The 17982-nt window shown below is 40.9% G+C and overlaps 1 long non-coding RNA gene across 1 annotated transcript; it reads left to right on the plus strand.

Moving 5' to 3' along the window:
• Positions 1–7439: 7439 nt before the first annotated feature.
• LOC120300009 lies at positions 7440–13651 on the plus strand. Its single transcript, XR_005554521.1, has 3 exons — positions 7440–7620; positions 10339–10424; positions 12853–13651. It is a non-coding gene; the product is annotated as an uncharacterized LOC120300009 (long non-coding RNA).
• Positions 13652–17982: the final 4331 nt, after the last annotated feature.

The raw sequence follows: 17982 nt of genomic DNA on the forward strand, positions 1-17982 counted from the left end.
AAGAGTTCATGCGTCAACATCCCTATTTTTTTTTTTAAAAAAAAGCCCTCACATTTTCAGTCACAATTTAGATTCTGCTGGAAATTCTTGAGAACGCCATTCTTGACCAGAAAGAGAATATAGCTTTGTTGCCCTCAAGAATTAAGAGTTATTTTGGCTTGTGGGCTGGGAGCTATCTCTGAGTATTCTCTAAGCTACTTAACAGGATAAGTGCAGGGTTTTCAGAAATCCTTCCAAATAATAGATGCTTCCCAGATAGAGAAACTTTTTCATAGTCCCACAATATATTATGTACACTGCACAGAAAATTACTACAAGTTTCTTTCGAGTTCATCTACCTCCTGAGCCTGCTTAAAATTCTACTTAAATTCCATTGTGTCTCCAGAATTTTCCAATTGGCTTGGACTTCTCTTGCCCTTCCTACCAACAACTTCTATACCTCTAAACTTTTACTAAGTTAAGAGCTACCGGTAGATTAAGGTTTAAATAAGGAAGTAACTCTTATTTGGGTTGGTGTTCAGGGTGGCTGGGAGATAGTCCTGAGGAACATTGAAGAGGATTTCAGATGCTTTGCTCTCCCCCTGGCATTAGGGGGACAGATTTGAATGAAGATTGAAATGTAAATTGTTTTATTGTGTGAAAATGAAAATTGATGGTTTTACCTGAGTCATTCAGAACTGGAATTATTTAAGAGGTTCCTTCTACCAGCCATTACAGATACTCAGGCACAAAATAATTATTCAGTCTTTTACATTTATCATTTACATTTTCAGAGAAAACTTTTTTTCTTCCTATATAAAGTTAATACCAAATATTAATCCCAGTACTTTGTCACACTCAAGTGCTTCTGAATCTGGATGGACATGAGTCCAGAAATGACACTCCATGTGAAGCAGAAGGCTTAATTGTTTCATTGGCTGACTTTCACACATTACTAAGCTGGGATTTTAAACTCTGGTTTATTGGACAAACCATAATGGCCTAGTTCACATATATTACTGTACCAAAAGTAAAGAAACTATCTTATGACCTTTTTATTCTGTAAGATCTGATCTTTCTGTTCCATAGTAAAAGAAAGGAAATGTTTTTTTTTTCTATCAAAGAGCTGGGTTTCCTTGAGGACGATTCATTGGAATCTGCATCTCAGTGTGAGGTGGGAACAAAACTATTAGCTCCCATCAAGAATTACTCTGTTCTCTTCCCCCACCCCACTTCCCCCTGCTGTCTACCACTCCTAACTTTCTTACTTTTGTTTTTTCTCTCGGTAGACAGGCCCATTTCCAGACACAGCATTGAGCTACAACCACCCACTGTTTTTATTTCCAAAGAACATCGGTGGCCCCACAGTTATTCTTGGAAATAAAGATGATTGGCAGCTGACAGTTTGTATCTCAGTTGTATGACAACTTTGCAGAACTTTAGGTATAGTAGGGGAACTGGCAATCCCCTGGATGGGCTGCATTCAGCTGAGTCAAATAGTTAGGTTTGTGTTTATTGGACTGAATGGCTGGCCCTCTTTTGAATGGAGAAAGAGAAGCTGCTATACTTGGAGACATTGCCATCTGCCTGACCCTGAGTCACCTAGTCAGTACAATGAGACCAAGACAACCCCTCACCCCCCGAAGACCCCTCTCGGCATTTACCAATATTTTCCTAGTCACAATATCAAGCCAATGCCCAAGTCTAATGTCTTTATTGGATGATAGCTGGCCTGAGACATTTTGCTGCCAGGACACATCATCACAGTTGGCAACCTCTTCCTTCTCTCCCAGCTCCTATGAAGCTGTGGAGGTTTAACCCAGTCAGCTTTGCTTTCCTGGCATTACAAATAACCAAGACTGGGCTGGGCTTTCAAGATGCACTAATTCAGCAATTCAGACGCCTGCCTTACTTTACTCCAAAATAAGTCCTATCAGCTTAAAGTGGGCAACACAGGCTGGCCCTACGCACTCAGGGATCTCATAGTTAAAATCCTCTCTCTCTCTCTCTCTCCCTCCCTCCCTCCCTCTCCCTCTCTCTCTCTCTCTCTCTCTCCCTCCCCCCCCTCTCTCTCTCTCTCTCACACACACACACACATTAGAACATTAGAGAGAACATTGTTGAACCTTGCCTAGTTCTTTGTCTTTAGACTAGGATATCCAATCTTGGCAGCTTTAAGTCTTGTAGACTGGCTGGGGAATTCTGGGAGTTGAAGCCCACAAGTCTTAAAGTTGCCAAGATGTTAGACTCTACTAGCAGTCTATGATTTGTTTGCACTTTGTTTCCTGCCTCAATCTGAGGTCAGCACCATCAAGAAACGGCTTTTGTTTTAAGGCAGATAATGCTTCAGCCCCCTTTTAAAACACGACTTCTAAAAGCTTTTCCAAATATACCTCCTTTCCCTTGATTGAGTGTTATGCTTGCCGGTAAGCTCTCCCTGTCACTTCTTGTGGCTCTTTATGTGGCTCTGATAGACAACTCGGTGTGTCAAAGAGTGCCGATCAGAAAGGCCCCGAGCTCCCCTGGTTCACATGATGTCTGGGTGAATGAACTGGGGCTGAGTATATTATGGGGTCTGACAAATGCTGATGGATTGGGCGTCCCAGTCAATAGAAAAGACTGTGAATGTTGTCAGTACAATGAGAGCCATTGTGTGGCAGGGCAAGTCTCTGCCTGTTTCCTAAAAGACGGAGACAGGTGTATCCATAGTATGGTCATGCTAGAGAGGAGGGCCTCCCGCCACCAAGACTTCATCTCACCTGCTTCTGTCTCTTCCTTTTATCATTCTTATTAAGCAGAGCTGATTGTAATTTGATCTGAAAGTGACTGATAATAAGGTGACCAACTTTTTTACAATGAAAAGGACACAAATAAATTGAAGAAAAAAATATCGTAAATAAAAGAAACATTTTATTCATTGCAACAATAATACAGAATGCACTATAATGTGATAAATCATAATAAAAACATTTGTAACAATAACATTTTATATTGTAATTGTGTTTACATGCCGCGCCCTGCCCACAGCCGCCCTGCCAGCACGGCTGCCCCACTGTGTAGAGTGGGCCTCGCGGCTCCCAAAGCACCAGCTGCACCAGCTCTGGCTCTGGGGGGGGGCAGCCCGCCATCGAAACACCCCGCCTGCAGCCACCCCGCCAGCACCACGCCCACCCTGCACAGCCCCATGTAGAGCAGGCCCCGCGGCTCCCACAGCACAGGGGCGGCTGGCCACCACCGCCCCTCACACCTCCGCCCACAGCAGCCCTGCCACCCCTTCCTCTTGTGCCCACAGCCATTATTGCCCTTGCAAGGCTGAAGATCAAGAGAAAGTTACCGTGGCGTTGCTGCTCCAGTCTCCTCCAGGTAGGAGATGGTGTAGTTGGGTAGCAGGGAGGGGTGCAAAGTTCCTGCCAATTTGCCTTCGCTGCAGACAACTTACATTTGCAAAAACGGCCGGGTGTTTTGGTGTGCTCAGCAGCAATTCCTATTGGCTTTTGAAAGCCAATAGGGAGTAGCACAGCTCATGCAAAAATTGAAAAAAAAAAACATCAAAAAAAGGTGCTGGAACACCGTTCTGAGCATTCTATGAGAAAAAAAAGCCCTGCAGATTAATCTTCAAATATCGAAAAGGGGGACATGTAGGAGGACACTTTTCGAGGGAGGACAGAACTTAAAAAAGGAGGACTGTCCTCCCTAAAGGAGGATGGTTGGTCACCTTATATAATGATAAGTATCTCTTGCTCTACTCTCTCAGTACCAGAATCCCCTCCTGTTTTAGGGACTTAGGGCTCGGCCTCAGCATCAAGCAGGGCCCACATCTGCAAGCAGGGCTTAGAGACTTTTTAGTCTAGACCAGGGGTAGTCAACCTTGGCTCTTTTATGACTCGTGGACTTCAATTCCCAGAATTCCTGAGCCAGCTCAGGAATTCTGGGAGTTGAAGTCCACGAGTCATAAAAGAGCCAAGGTTGACTACCCCTGGTCTAGACTCTGACAATGAAAGCAAATCCTCAAACCTGTAAGGAACTTTCTTGCCAAGAACACACATTACTTTTCCATGTTTACTGCAAATACCTTGGAAGGCAAAGATTTGTCTTTTCAGGTTCAAAAAGAGGGAGCCGAGACATATTTTGCAATGTTTCTTCCATGCTGCAAATCTGTGTATGATTAATCCCAGAAGTTCTGTTCAAAACTGAATAGTACTTTTAGGGAGGGTAATACTATACTTTTTTTTTTTTTTTTGCAATATACAGCCACAATTGACCCCAAATTTTCTCTTGCTAAGCAATGCAGTTGTTAAGTGAGTTTTCCCCCATTTTACCACCCTTGTCCCAGCCTTGTCCTATTTATTTAACTAAATATCGTTTAAAAGAAGAGCATCTTAAAGACCAATAAGTAAATTTTCACCCACATTTCCAGGGAGCACAGCGCTTTGATCAGATATATGATATAGATTTGTAAGGGGCTGTAAAACACTGAAATATGCCTGCTAAAGATAACTATATCTTTCACTATGGAAGATATACTTAACTTTGCATTTAAAGCACTATTGAGCTCAAGTCTTGTGACCCTATTCAGAATTTCTAAATGTGGAAGAGATAATCATCTTTTTTAAAAGTCTGCTATACAAAAGCTTTCACCAACCAGGCAACCTCTAGATATTTTTTAGTTTTGATTAAGATGACTTTCAGTCAACTTTGGCAAATGGTATTATGTGAACAGAGTGTTGTAGTATTAAGGCACCAGTCTAGAAACTAGGAAATGATGACTTCTAGTTCTGCCTTATGCCTTAAGCCAGCTGGATGACCTTGGGCCAGCCACTATCTGTCAACTTCAAGAAAGAGGCAGTGGCAAGCCACTTCCAAAATCTTGCCTAGAAAAATGCAGGGACTAATCCAGGTAGTTGCCAGGAGTCAAATAGTGACTGAAAAGCACCAACAAAACATGTATGGAGTGGCAGAACACAAAGCTTCCAGATGCCACCTTGGGCATCACTGGAAGAGACTGTGTGGGGAAAAAAATCCTCTTTGGGATCCTGGACAGATCCTGCACTTGTTGTAGGAAATAAGGACCTCATTAGACTCGGTCCAACTCTGTCTCCAAGGCACTCAGCACTTTGTACATCACGGGTGTCAAACTCGCCATGTCACGTGACATATCACAACATATCGTAACTTTTTTTCCATTGCCAGAGCTGAGGTGGGTGCGGCCTCCGCATGATGCAAGCGGCCCACAGGGCTGGCAGTTTGACACTCCTGTTCTACATGCAAACTGCTTGCTTTTCAGCTGAGCAACAGCCACTATCTTCTCGCTATTTTTGACTCCAGGTCATGTTTAATTTAGGACGAAAGAGAAGGAGAAAGGACATTCCTGTCCTTCGGTGAACAAGAAAGGGTAACCAATGGGACAACCTTCCTCCAAACAAGGCCGAGAGCCTTCTCAGCATTAACTGGTCTTGCATAGCACACCTTTCCAAAGCACATACTCTCATTTGCCATAAAAATAAAAACAAAAATCCCTGAACATTTCCAGCTGAAAATGCCATTGAACTGACACATTTTATTTGTTCTCTTGCCTTTTAAAGAGGCATTTTATTGTAAAATGCATTTACTGTGGTTTGGGAAGTCTACCCTTGTATTTTGCTTGATACCATGGGCAGACGTGGTCCAGAAAGATAATGTATAAATATGTAAATGCATATTTAAATAAAACTATTCCTTATTGCAGTGTTTCCCAAACTTGACAATTTTAAGGCATGAGGACTTCAATTCTGGGAGTTGAAGGTCCACATGCCTTAAAATTGTCAAGTTTGGGAAACACTGCCTTATTGCAACCAAGTCCTCCCTCCTCTGTTGTAGGGTTAAAGGGTGATGGTCTCACTTCAAAGGGTTTATTCCCCCCCCCCATTGTTTGGCAAGACCTTCCCCGCACCTGCTTTTGAGCTCAGTTCTTTTCTTTGGCTTTCTGCTATTTGGGAAAGAGGGGGGGGAGACAGCCTTGACAGCATATTTTTACATGGCTTCCTAAAATCCTCCACCGAACTATGGAAAATATTTATGAAAGTTCTCAGAGGTCTGAAATTTGCTATGGTTGGGGTGTTATGTTTCTCCTCCCGTTCTTTTTCTTTTCTTTTCTTTTTTTGCTCTCTTTTCTTTATTTCTACTTTTTTAAAAAAAATATGCTTGAAGCTCTCAGCAACAAGTGCTGGTTTATTGCAAATCACTTACCAGCAGCATAAAGACGGCTTTGTAATGCTGGACTCCAGATGTTTAGCATTTTCAGGCTAATCTAATCATAAAGAACCTGCTCATTAAAACACCAGCTGGACAGGAGGGATTTTTTTTTTAACTTTTTAAAGTTAAAGACCAAAAATGAGGGAAAAGAAAAGAAGAAGAAGCAAATGCCTGGTGTTATGATCAAACAACGGTGCTTATATGGTTGGGTCTGTTGGCATTTACACACCATGGGTAATCTCTTGGAAGAGAATGGTAAAAAGAAGTGGATGATGGAGGCAGGCCTAAGAGGATAAAAATCTGGGACTTAGCAGACTTCAAATCAGTAGTCAAACCCTGGTATTGTATGCATACATATGTTCCTTCTTGAAGGCAAAACCCACCTCATTTCCTTTGCCTTCTTCTTCTATTATAAGTGGTCTTAAGAGGCAGTATTCCCAATACAATCATGGTGATGATTTAGGGATGGGGCAAAAAAAATATACTTAACTCTTTACAATAAAGCTTATTGAGTTGAAATGAAGCTACTCTCAACTGAGAGTATATAGATTAAAATGCCTTTGATTTAGGGAATTCATTTGTGGATTCTCAACATAAAAACTCTCTAAATGCATACCTTTTAACAAATGTTGTTGTCCCAGAGAGCACGTTAGATTCCAGATTAAATAACCAATTTTACAATGGCTAGAACTGCAGTATTGGAAAGGCAAATAAGTCCTCATTAGGGATTGTATCCCAATTGCAGAATAGTTGTTCTCCAGCATGTAGAGGAATGTAGACTCCACACATGGGTTGATTTAGTCTTCTAGCCCAATCAGACCAAACAATCAAAGTTGCCACACCTCTGCAGGGTCTGACCATGCCCCAGTTTTTGTTTGGTCTCAGCCCTGAAGACACATGAGAATTTGGCTCCTAATTTAGATTCAGAAAGGTAGTTATTGCCATTCGTGGTTTCTCTATCCTTTTTTTTCCTTCTTGGGGGGGGGAATTGGTTCAGCTCTGAGCTCAGTGCTGCACCATTTCTTCTCTCTTAATCAATCCCTTCTCCGTGAGTTTTCAGAGGCAGACAGCTGATCGTAGATTGCTGCCTCCTCATTGCAATCCACCTCCCCCACCCCCTCCCAAGATCTTCGCTGTGAATGCGAAGCTAAACTACTAATTTTCAGCTGAAAACTGAAATCACCTTCTTAGGTTAGTTACCAATTCAAACAACCTGCGGGCGCCATGATTTGGCCTGTCAGTTAAAAGGGTTAACAAAAGATAATGTGAAATATCTCTGTCCAATTCAATATCATTGCCAAGGAGATTATAATGGGCTGCAAAGATTAATGAATTTGATGTAAACAGTGTCCTCCCATATTTCAGGAGAAACTATTCAAGGCCCCTCCAAGTACAGAAAGAAACTCAAAGGTAAGATGCCACAGATGAATTGGCCCTGTCAACATCTTGTTTCAGATACTATGATAGAGAATTTCAATGCCTCAGGAAGCTAATTGAGATATTTCATCTGTTTTTAGTTGAGATATTTCATCTGTTTTTAGTTGGCCAATGGCTCCAAGAGATGGGTTTAGCCACCCCTCAATATTAGCTGGGTTATTGCTGCCAGCTTTGCCTGGACAAGTCTGCCATGGACTTGCCCACACAAAGCTGGAATAAGTTTTGACAGGGCTCTGGCTTGGCATGCACACACACAATAAGTGGGAGAACCATGAAAATGGGCACCACACTAGGCTCTCTTGCTCTGCAAATTCACAAATTGTGATTGTGTGGGCACTGGAATGCTGTAATGCCCACAATTGTAAGGACCCATTGTAAGTTCCCCTCATTTGGCTCTGTTGTAACTTGGGCATTCAATGAGGAGTACCTGGGCTATTTTAAACAGACATTTTCGTGCTGGTTTGTGCCTTGAGGAGGATTGTGTTCTGTGATCATAACTCAGAAAGAAGGCTTAGAACTTTTCAGGTTGATGACCAGTATGCTGGATTTCAACTGTCCTTGTGTTTTTCAATCAATCAGAAAAGGGAAGGCATTTCTTTCCTTTTGTCTTGTTTCTATACAGTATGTCAGCTGAAGGGAGGAAAAGATGGTGTCAATGAACAGCAGTGAAAGCAATAATTGCTATTTTACCCTAGACTGTCCTCAGCAGGTAAAAAGAGAATCTTGTGGCCAGCATATCATTTGGCAAAATCATTCATGATATTCTGATTCTGGGCTAAATGTGGACTGCATGATAATTACATGAAAGCAGTTGTCTCAAAAATTATGCTTAGCATGGCTTCTCCTCTAACTGGAGTTAAATACTGGGAGGGATGTCACAAAGGAAGTGGAGGCAATGTTTATGTAGATAACACATAATTGGGTGAGATGGTCAATATCCCAGAAGACAGAAATAATCTCAGTATATTAGCAAAATGGGTTTAGAATCGCAGAAAAGAAGTCTGAGTTAAATACAAGAACTTTCTGAAAGGATGTCACATAGAAGAAAATTTAAGACCTGTTTTCTATCATGATAGAAGACATGGCATTGAATAATGGACTTAAATTACAGGAAGGCAGTCTGACTGAAAGTTAGCAAACTGAACAGTAAGAAAAAGCACAATGATGGAACCAATTCAGTTAGAGATTGCATGCCAAACAGAGGTTAGTTAATTGGGTGGGATGTAATAATGTGGATTTCTGCACAGAAAAAGAGATTAAACTCAATGCCTAAATGGATCCTTCCATCTCTCTGATTCTTGAATAGATGGTATAGGATGGATGGGTGCCAGCATCCTTACACAGGTGCCCCTCTGTCCTCCCACACATTGTCACCCCTCTCCACAAGCTTCAGCAGCCACCCCCTAAAATTGCCACTCTGCATAGTTGTATGACTGAACCTGAAATTGCCACTATGTCGTATGAAATATATGGTACCAAATGTAATCAGAAACTTGGGGTTGACAAATGTCCTGGTTTGATCTGAAATAGACACAGATCACATAATTCCTTTTTCTAAAACTCATTTCAATCTTTGAGCCACATTGTGCTCCTAGCAATATCATCAGGACACTGTCCCAGATACACTTCACCAATACATTGACTACTTCCGACAATATTTTACCCATAGCATGAATTCACCTCCTCATCCACTGGGTGATGCCACTTTTGGAGAACTTCTGTTTGATCTCTAAATCAGATAAATAGTCCATGCAAGCAGAATACATGGGATGAAGAAAAATGTACCTCCAACTTTCTTGTGAGGCCTGAATTTCTAATGGTCACTTTGTTCATAAGTTACCAACAGTGGCACTACACAGGTCTGCTCATGAGAATTCTCAGATACACCAAGGGAAAAAAGAGAATCAGCAGTAATCTTAACTACACAGATGCAGATTCCATAAAGCTAAGCTCATGGATGAGACAAATTTAGTGTTAGCAATGCCATTCAGTCTTCTTCAAGCTTTGAACTGGCAAAATGTATTGAATAATTAAAGAAACAAAAAGTATGTGTGAAATCCTTATTTACCGACTTTCCAGGTAAGAGAACTTTCTTGAGGTGGCTAAATGCATAAAAGAAATAAGAAACTGAACAATAATAAGAAAAACCATCCTAACCAACCTTAAAAAGGTAACGATTACCCTGTCCAGTCATGTCCAATTCTACAGCGTAGTGCTCATCACCATTTCTTGGCTGGGAAGCCAGTCTTACACTGATGTAATTCTTATAGTTTAGCAGGATATATATCAAAATATGCAGCGGCTACATTATCAGCTTTGGAAGATCTGAGATACAAGCTCAAGAGTAAATAGAGACAATAACCCAGCTCAAAAACTGTTATTTGGTTAACCAACATAAACCACAACGATTGACTTCACTCAATTTGCTGTGTGAAACCAAACTACATTATTGCTCAACACAATGTGTGAAGCAGGCCACGCAAAAACTACTCTATTAGATGTGTTTTAAGGCTGTGATTAGAATTTTAGCAGTTGTCTAGTAAAGTGATGATAAAAAGAGCACCGAATTTTTTTCAGAAAATCTTGTCCTGCACGATTTCACAATAAAAAGGATTAGGAACAACCCTAAAAACTGAAGGGAAAAAATGTTGGATTTTGCTCAAGCAATGCATTGTTTTCCTTTCTACACAGTTTGAGAAAGTCACAGAGAAAAAAAGAAAGAAGAGACTCCAGTAATACAGCCCTGACTGAAAAGATGTAACCAGTACTGAAATAATGTGAGAAAAGATCAGTGCTTGCTAGTTTGGTATCTAGGGGTACGTGCAAACATTTTAGATGTACCAAAATGTTTTAGATCAAAAGGGGAATGTTTAAGGATACTATCATTGCCAGATAAGTCTGGCAGGTGATGTTAGACAGATGCTGTGAGCTGTAATTATTGCTCCAAATAAGACACAGAATGTAGTTCATAATAGCAATAATAAATCAGACCTTAATGCCATTGAAAAACAGCTCCAAAAAGAATTGCAGCTTCCCTATAACTTTAACTGTTCGCTTCCCATGACTTTCTATCAGCAGTGCCTGGTTTTGTTACAGCCCCTTCCCACCAGTCAAGTGAAATCAAAATGTGCTTGAATTCACCTTCCTGCAAGTCCCAAGCACATCACTTTGAAATTAAGAATATTATCAGATCCATAAATCTGGTCTGTTACTGGAATGGAAAAGACTGAATGATAGCCAACTCATCAATAACTTTCTAGGAAAATAGTAGGTGGCTAAATCCACATCTCAGTGTTTTCCAGTCAAGCAGATATGAGGCATTATCTCATGAGAAGCATCCTATCATCCTTCTCCTTATCATTACTATGAATCATTGCTTCAGGAAAGTTTCCTGTCCACCAAATATTTCTATGAAAGCTAATACATTGATAAACATTTCTATCAAAGAAACAGCAGTTTCTTCTAGCCACTAGAAAACAAGGTGCATGAGGGGACTTAGTTCAGCTATCTGTTTATCTGAGTTAATTCAGGTCACCTTCAGCAGATCTGAGTCAGTCAATTGCTTAAGGGATGGATGGATAGGTGGACTCTGTCCCCTGCTAGCAGGCTGCAATCATGAGCATCTCGATCTTGAAATCTGAATCTGAATCTTGGAAAATGTACAGGTACAGATTAGTGAAATCTGGTACAGTAGCAGCACTAGGATCTTGGATTCTAATGGACAATCACTTAAATATGAACCAGCAATGTGCAGCAGCAAACAAGCATTAACAGAGGGATAGAATCAATCACATGGAAGTATTAGTATCACTTTATAAAGCCTTATTACGACCACACTTGGAATACTGCATCCAGCTTTGGTCACTGTATTGTAAAAATGATGTTGAGACTCTGGAAAGAGTGCAGAAAAGAGCAACAAAGATGATTAGGGGGCTGGAGGCTAAAACATATGAAGAACAGTTGCAGAAATTGGTTATCTAGTCTACTGAAAAGAAGGGCTGGGGTGACATAACAGTGTTCCAATATTGGGGGACTGCCACAAAGCAGAGAGGGTCAACCTATTTTCCAAAGCACCAGAAGTCAAGATAAGAAGCAAAGGATGGAAACTAATCAAGGAAAGAAGCAACCTAGAACTAAGAAATTTTCCTAACAGTGAGAAACAATTAATCAGTAGAACCGCTTGCCTCCAGAAGTTATGGGTGCTCCAACACTGGAGGTTTTTAAGAAGAGACTAGACAGCCACTTGTCTGGAATGGTATAGTGTCTCCTGCTTGAGCAGGGAGTTGGACTAGAAGAACTCCAAGAACCCTTCCGACTTTGTTATTCTGTTATTCTATTATTCTGTTATATATTCCACTGAGCCAAATAAGCATTGCCTCAGATTCAACACAGATCGTGGAGGGGCTGCATTGTTAAGGGAGCAATGAAACTCAAAACCAACCAAGAAAGCAGTACAATGCAAACAGCCCCGTGACTTTAAAGTGAAAGGAGCTTATCAAAAGAGAAGCATAACAACACAAAACTTTTATGAATCATCTCAGTGTTTTTACACCTTTTGGCCAGGACACTGAAAGCTGGGAATTGCAGTCTTACTTTTTACTGAGCACCAGTTAATTTTCCCACTAGTAAAAAAAAAAAGATTTGTTCTTGATTAAAACAAAACAGGGATTGCATATCTATATAGGACTGAGGAAACCCAAGTTCAAATCTCTATTCAGTCATAAAACTCTCTTTGGCCAGACATGCTCTCTTAAATCTCCAGAACTGTTATTTTAAAAAAATACAGGAGAAGAATAATAAACTTGCTGAGCTCTCTAAATGATAGCAATGACCGAATGATAAGAATGTGAAATAAGTAAATGAAACATGCATATCAGCATTCACGTCAGGGCTTTGGAAATCCCTGTAGATCCTGCCGCAACCCCCAACCTCACTGAAACCTAGTATCACTCAATTTTTAAAATTTGAACACAGTTTGGATGACTGAATCACTTATTTAAACAAAACATCCCCTCTTCTCTTTTTAGTTTCATTCAGCTAACATTGAGATTCCAAAAGCAGCAAATGCTAAATTTCCAGCCACGATGGAGAGACAAGTTAGGAACAGGAGGGTGAACCAGCCCACCTCATCAAGCTGGACAACACAAGCAGGTCTCTGTCCTCTTTGCCTTCAGTAATGTGATTCCTTTGTGTTTCTTTTCACAGTTCCTCCCAATCCTTTTTCTCAAGCTGCCAGCAAGATGAGGACACTCTTTCCTGTACATTATTTAAATCTAGCGAAGAAGCCACCTGCTCCCTTCACTTTGATTTCTCAGAACACCCCAAATGTTTATTTCAAGGAGTTCAGGGCCAGCTTATTTAGGGGGAGACACACATATATATTCTCCTCTCCTTCTCTTTCTACCCAGTCCCCCCTTAGGACACAGTTAATGAGTAACTATAGCGTGCTTGGAGGCAGCTGTTTCAGACAAACCAAAGAGAAGGTTTTTTTGTTTTCTTTTTTTGGAGCTACATAAGGGAGCATTTGTTCTGTGGCTTCTCAATAGATCCTTGTACAGGAGGCTAAAGAGAGGCGGGAGGCGAAGGAAGAGACACTAAATCACCCTAACTTCTGGAATTTTACTGATATATACATATATCCTTTTCATAATAGCACCAGACTTTCAAGTCTTAGCTTCTCATTTAGTCTTAGGTGAACTTCTTTAAAAACCAATCTCAACTTCTAAAAAGGCTTTAAATCACAGAGGGAGCTGAAGTACACAGTATGTACTTGAAATGTGATATCTACCTCTTCCTTATCACACTACATAAGAAACTTGAGGTACCCCCAAACTATCAAACTATATTGCTGTAACAGGCTTGTCTGCATTATGTACAGTATAACCTCCATCATCCACAACCAACATGGTATTTGACAGCTGGAGTGCAGCACTTTGGAGGAGAATGTCTATGAATGTACAGTTCCACCAGGAAACTTTGAGACACTTGATAATGCATGGCATCAATAAAGTTTTGTTTATCCAGCTTAGAAACAGAAAATGAAAGTTCTGTTTCAATTTTAATTAACTCCATTTCACAACTCCACCCGTGGAAACTGGCTGGGAAGGTTGCAAATGGCAATCATGTAACCCTGGAATGTTGCAATTGTCGTAAATATATCCTGATTGCCAAGTGCCCGAATTTTGATCACCTGACTGTGGGAATGGTACAATGATCATAAGTCATTATTTTCAGGGCTGCCATAACTTCAAACAGCGATTAAACAAACAGTTGTATGCAGTGGTGGGATTCAGATATGTGAACAACCAGTTCTCTGTGTGGATGCCACTTCCAGAAGTTCATTCTGGGCCTGGGCAACAAAAAATTAGCTACCGGTTTTGCCGAAATGGTGCGAGCCAGCTGAATCCCACCACTAGTTATAAGTCAAGGACTTCCTGTAGTTCAGTATTGCAGATTAAAGAAAAACTTCTGCTTCAGAAGGAACATAAAGAGCAACAACCTACATGCTTTTTAATGAGTTGCCCAAAGGCCTCCAATTTAGCTCATTTCTCTGTGATCCTGATCAGTCCTGATCAAAAGATACAGTCAAGCATAAACGAGCAGATCCATATGTGAACAGTTCAAGCTAACTACTTTATTGTATTCTGCCTATAGTACAGGAATCTCCCCAAACTGCTTGCCTTCCCTTGGGAACAGATAGATAAGGTTCCAGGGAGCTTGGCTGGGCAGACAGCCCTGGATCTCTTGCAGCTGCACAATGATTCAAGGCTAATTCATACTTGATCCCTCCTCACTGCCTGCCTGGGCGTTTCCCAACAGGTATTCTGTAACTGTTCTCTCTTTTCTTAGGAAAAGGAAGTGATGAAAGAAATGAGGAGGGGCTAAAACAAAACATCTTGTAACATTTTGTGAACAATGCAGGGCAACTATGCAATAAATGCCTTGTTTGGTAGAGTTCCTCTAGTCTAGTGGATTAATTAAGTAAATCAGTTTTCTTGGATATACTGTACATGAGGCTAAAATGTTAGGTTTTCATTGAAGATTATGAACTTTAATCTATCACACTGACTCAACATGGGTTGATAGAAGGGTGTGTTCTGACTTCTCAGTCTAGAGCTGAGAGACAGCAACTAGCTAAGGCTTCCATGCTTAAGGGAGGACTAGAACTAGTCTCCCTACTTCTAGTCCAGCACCTTTTACTACTACTCCATTTTCTATACAGTGGTTTGTGGTTCATTCATATCACTTAATCAAAGGTGACAGCAAAGAAATTAAAGCCATCTCATGGAATAATTGCATCTAAGTTGCACAATAATGTTTCCTAGTGGTGGTAAAAGTGATAGGCTTGCAGCTTCAAGAATGTGCTACAACTCATTGCCTATGTGATCTTTGGTGCATGGGGCACTATCAGCAGCACAGCCTTATACAGTAAAGGAGGTCTTTTCATATCCTGCTCCTGATGAAATTGACATGAGTGAGAAAGAAAGAAAGGACTGCCATTCAGTCTAGTCACAGAACATACATTTTGCAAACATATTGTCCCAGGTCCATTTTTGGTATTTCTACATAGGGCCGATGAAGATTCCAGCCTGAAATCCCAGACAGCCATAGCGAATCACTATACTGCAGCTAAACTAAGTATCTTTGCCTACCACCCTGAGTAAGACAGTTTCCCATATTCGCCTTTATGATTTTTTGGGGTAACCTATGAAGTAGGGTTCTGGGCTGCAAAAACAGGGACTACTAAATTATTATTATATTTATTTCTTTAAACTTATTTAAACTCACTACTTTAAACTCCAGTAGACTTTGGGCAGCATGCAAAACTCAGGGAAACATAAAAACAGCTAAAAATATTAATCACACAGGCAGCCCAGACTAAAATGATCTAATGGAAAATCATTAGCAAAATGAGTGTTGTTCTAGCAAGACCACCACTACCACCACCAACAAAACTGGGGGCCATGAACATATAACAAACATCAATTCCAGGCCTGGGATCAAAGCTGGGTTTTCAAAGCTTTCCGAAAAGCCAGGAGAGAGGGTACCATCTTTATATCTGCAGGATGCTGTTCCAGAGGCCCACAAAAGAGAAGGCACACTTTCTGGATCCCTCAAGGTGGCAAAGTTTAATGGGGGAGACCTGGAATATGCCCATCTGTTGGAACATCCTGGGCAGGTAGAAACAGTTGGAAATAAGTAGTCTCTCAGGTATCCAGGCCCTGGGCCATGCAGAGTTTTATACGTAATAACAAACACCATGAAGTGTGCACGGAAGCCAACTGATAGCCAATGCAGCTCGTGTAGCAATGGTGACACATGGGTACCCTGAGAGGGGCTGCTGCATTTTGAAGCAGCCATAGCTTCTGGGTGTCTTCAAGGGCAGGCCCATGTAAAACACATTGCAATAATCCAAGCATGAAGTAAGCAGGGCACGAATGATTGCCTGAAGGGCCTCCTGTGTTTGAAGGATAACTCTGATTGCTTCCATCAAATGCTTGTGTGGATTTTTGCAAGCTGGATCTGAATATCAAACTAGAAGTTCAAGGTTGCAATGTTACAGGCTAAGTGCAAGCAATTAGACAGCTCTGCAGTGAAGGCATGCAAGTAAGCACTGAATGCAAGGCAATTCGACTCCGGAAGTGTGGCAAGGTAAGACACTAGCTTTAAACAGATGCATTTACCCAAGTGAGCATGAGATCTTGTTGAATAAGCCATATTATATCTAACCCTATACATCCAATAACTGAAAAAGAAGAAGAAAAGAAAAGATAGGCAAACATACTTAGTTTAGTTACTGAAAAGAAGAGACAAAAGAAAAGGAGGGAGGGAGGGAGGGAGGAAGGAAGGAGAAAATAAAGTAATATAAAAGATGAAGGCTATCAGAAAGTGAACTGCAATAAAGCAACCAAATCAGTGACCAGAAATTGAGAGGCGGAGTTGGAATTTATAACACTGTAAAAGGACAAGCTGTCCGTACTGGAATTCGAACTCTGCTCTAAAAGTTGTGTCTGTCTTGCCAGTTCCAGAAAGTCGTGCATCCAGAGAGTTGAAAAGCTTTCACAAGTATGTTTATATATAACACAGAGGGGGAGAGACTTGCGTGACTACAGCTCTGGCTGGAAACATAAAGTCATTGTTTTAAAGTGAGAGGCTCCTTCCCTTCCCAACTTCCTTGTGTGAAGACAGCATTCCTCCTTTGCATTCTTCCACCACTGCTGAGATGGGGAGGGAGCCAGGGCTGAAGCAAGCCCGTGTTTTAATTATTAAAATGTGTCTGAAGTGTTTGGAGGGAAGGGCTGGGAGGAAGTGAACAGAACCGCCAACAAAGCAATATAAAATATGTACAGAGCAGGTAAATTAAGGATGATTATCCCCTCCCTAAGCCCTGCCTGCAGGCTGAAGTATATGTCAACCAGATGTTTCTAAGATACAAAGAGTTAGTGCTGCTTTTCCCTATGGGCCCATATCAGCAATTCAAAGCACCCTTTATTCTTTTTAACCTGGCCATCTTCTCTTGACAGAAAGGAGAGTGATGGGAGTTGAGATCTCGTGGCCACTTCTGTATGAACCAAAACTATTTCTAGATCCCTGAATATGGGTGAAATCAAGAGATAAGCTGGGGAATCCAGCCCATCTGTACCCCAACTCTTAAGTCCTTTAGATACATTGGATTCTATACTGTTCCTATAATCCCTAGCTAAATCTCATTGGTAGGCTGGTTCTGATTGATGGGAATCGTAATTAATTATGGATTATTATTACTTTTTGGTGCTCTCTAGAGATTCATTTAAACATTTTGGCAGCAAAAGTGCCTGACTACTCAACCCAATATAGCACAACCAACACAAGATGTGAAAAGGATAATACTGCCATCCATCAAAAACATCTCAGAAACCGCCATCAGACTATTACAACCACGTGGCATCAGTGTAGCACACAAACATCCTAAGTAAACCAAAAGAAAAAAAAATGAGTCATCTACTACATACAGTGTAAAGACTGCAACAGCCACTACGTAAGACAAACAGGCAGAAGACTAGCAGAACTCATCTATAAACACCAACTAGCAATCAGAAGACATGATGAGAACTCCTTAATTTCACAACACATGGACAGACTTAACTATGGTTTCAACTGAGAAAATGTGACCATTCTAGACCAAGCCAAGTCCCAAAAAAATCTAGATAATTCCTGGAACTCAACAAACTGGCCATCAATAGGCACACAGACATAAAATCTAAATACTGTACAAAAGAGACTATCAACAAGCCAAAAAGACTAAAACACCTCTCCACTAGCAATCAACACTCATTTGAGCAGAGATTAACACCA

This window comes from Crotalus tigris, unplaced genomic scaffold, assembly GCF_016545835.1.
Source record: "Crotalus tigris isolate CLP2741 ecotype Arizona unplaced genomic scaffold, ASM1654583v1 scf7180000024337.5909745, whole genome shotgun sequence".
In the NCBI taxonomy this organism is placed as follows: domain Eukaryota; kingdom Metazoa; phylum Chordata; class Lepidosauria; order Squamata; family Viperidae; genus Crotalus; species Crotalus tigris.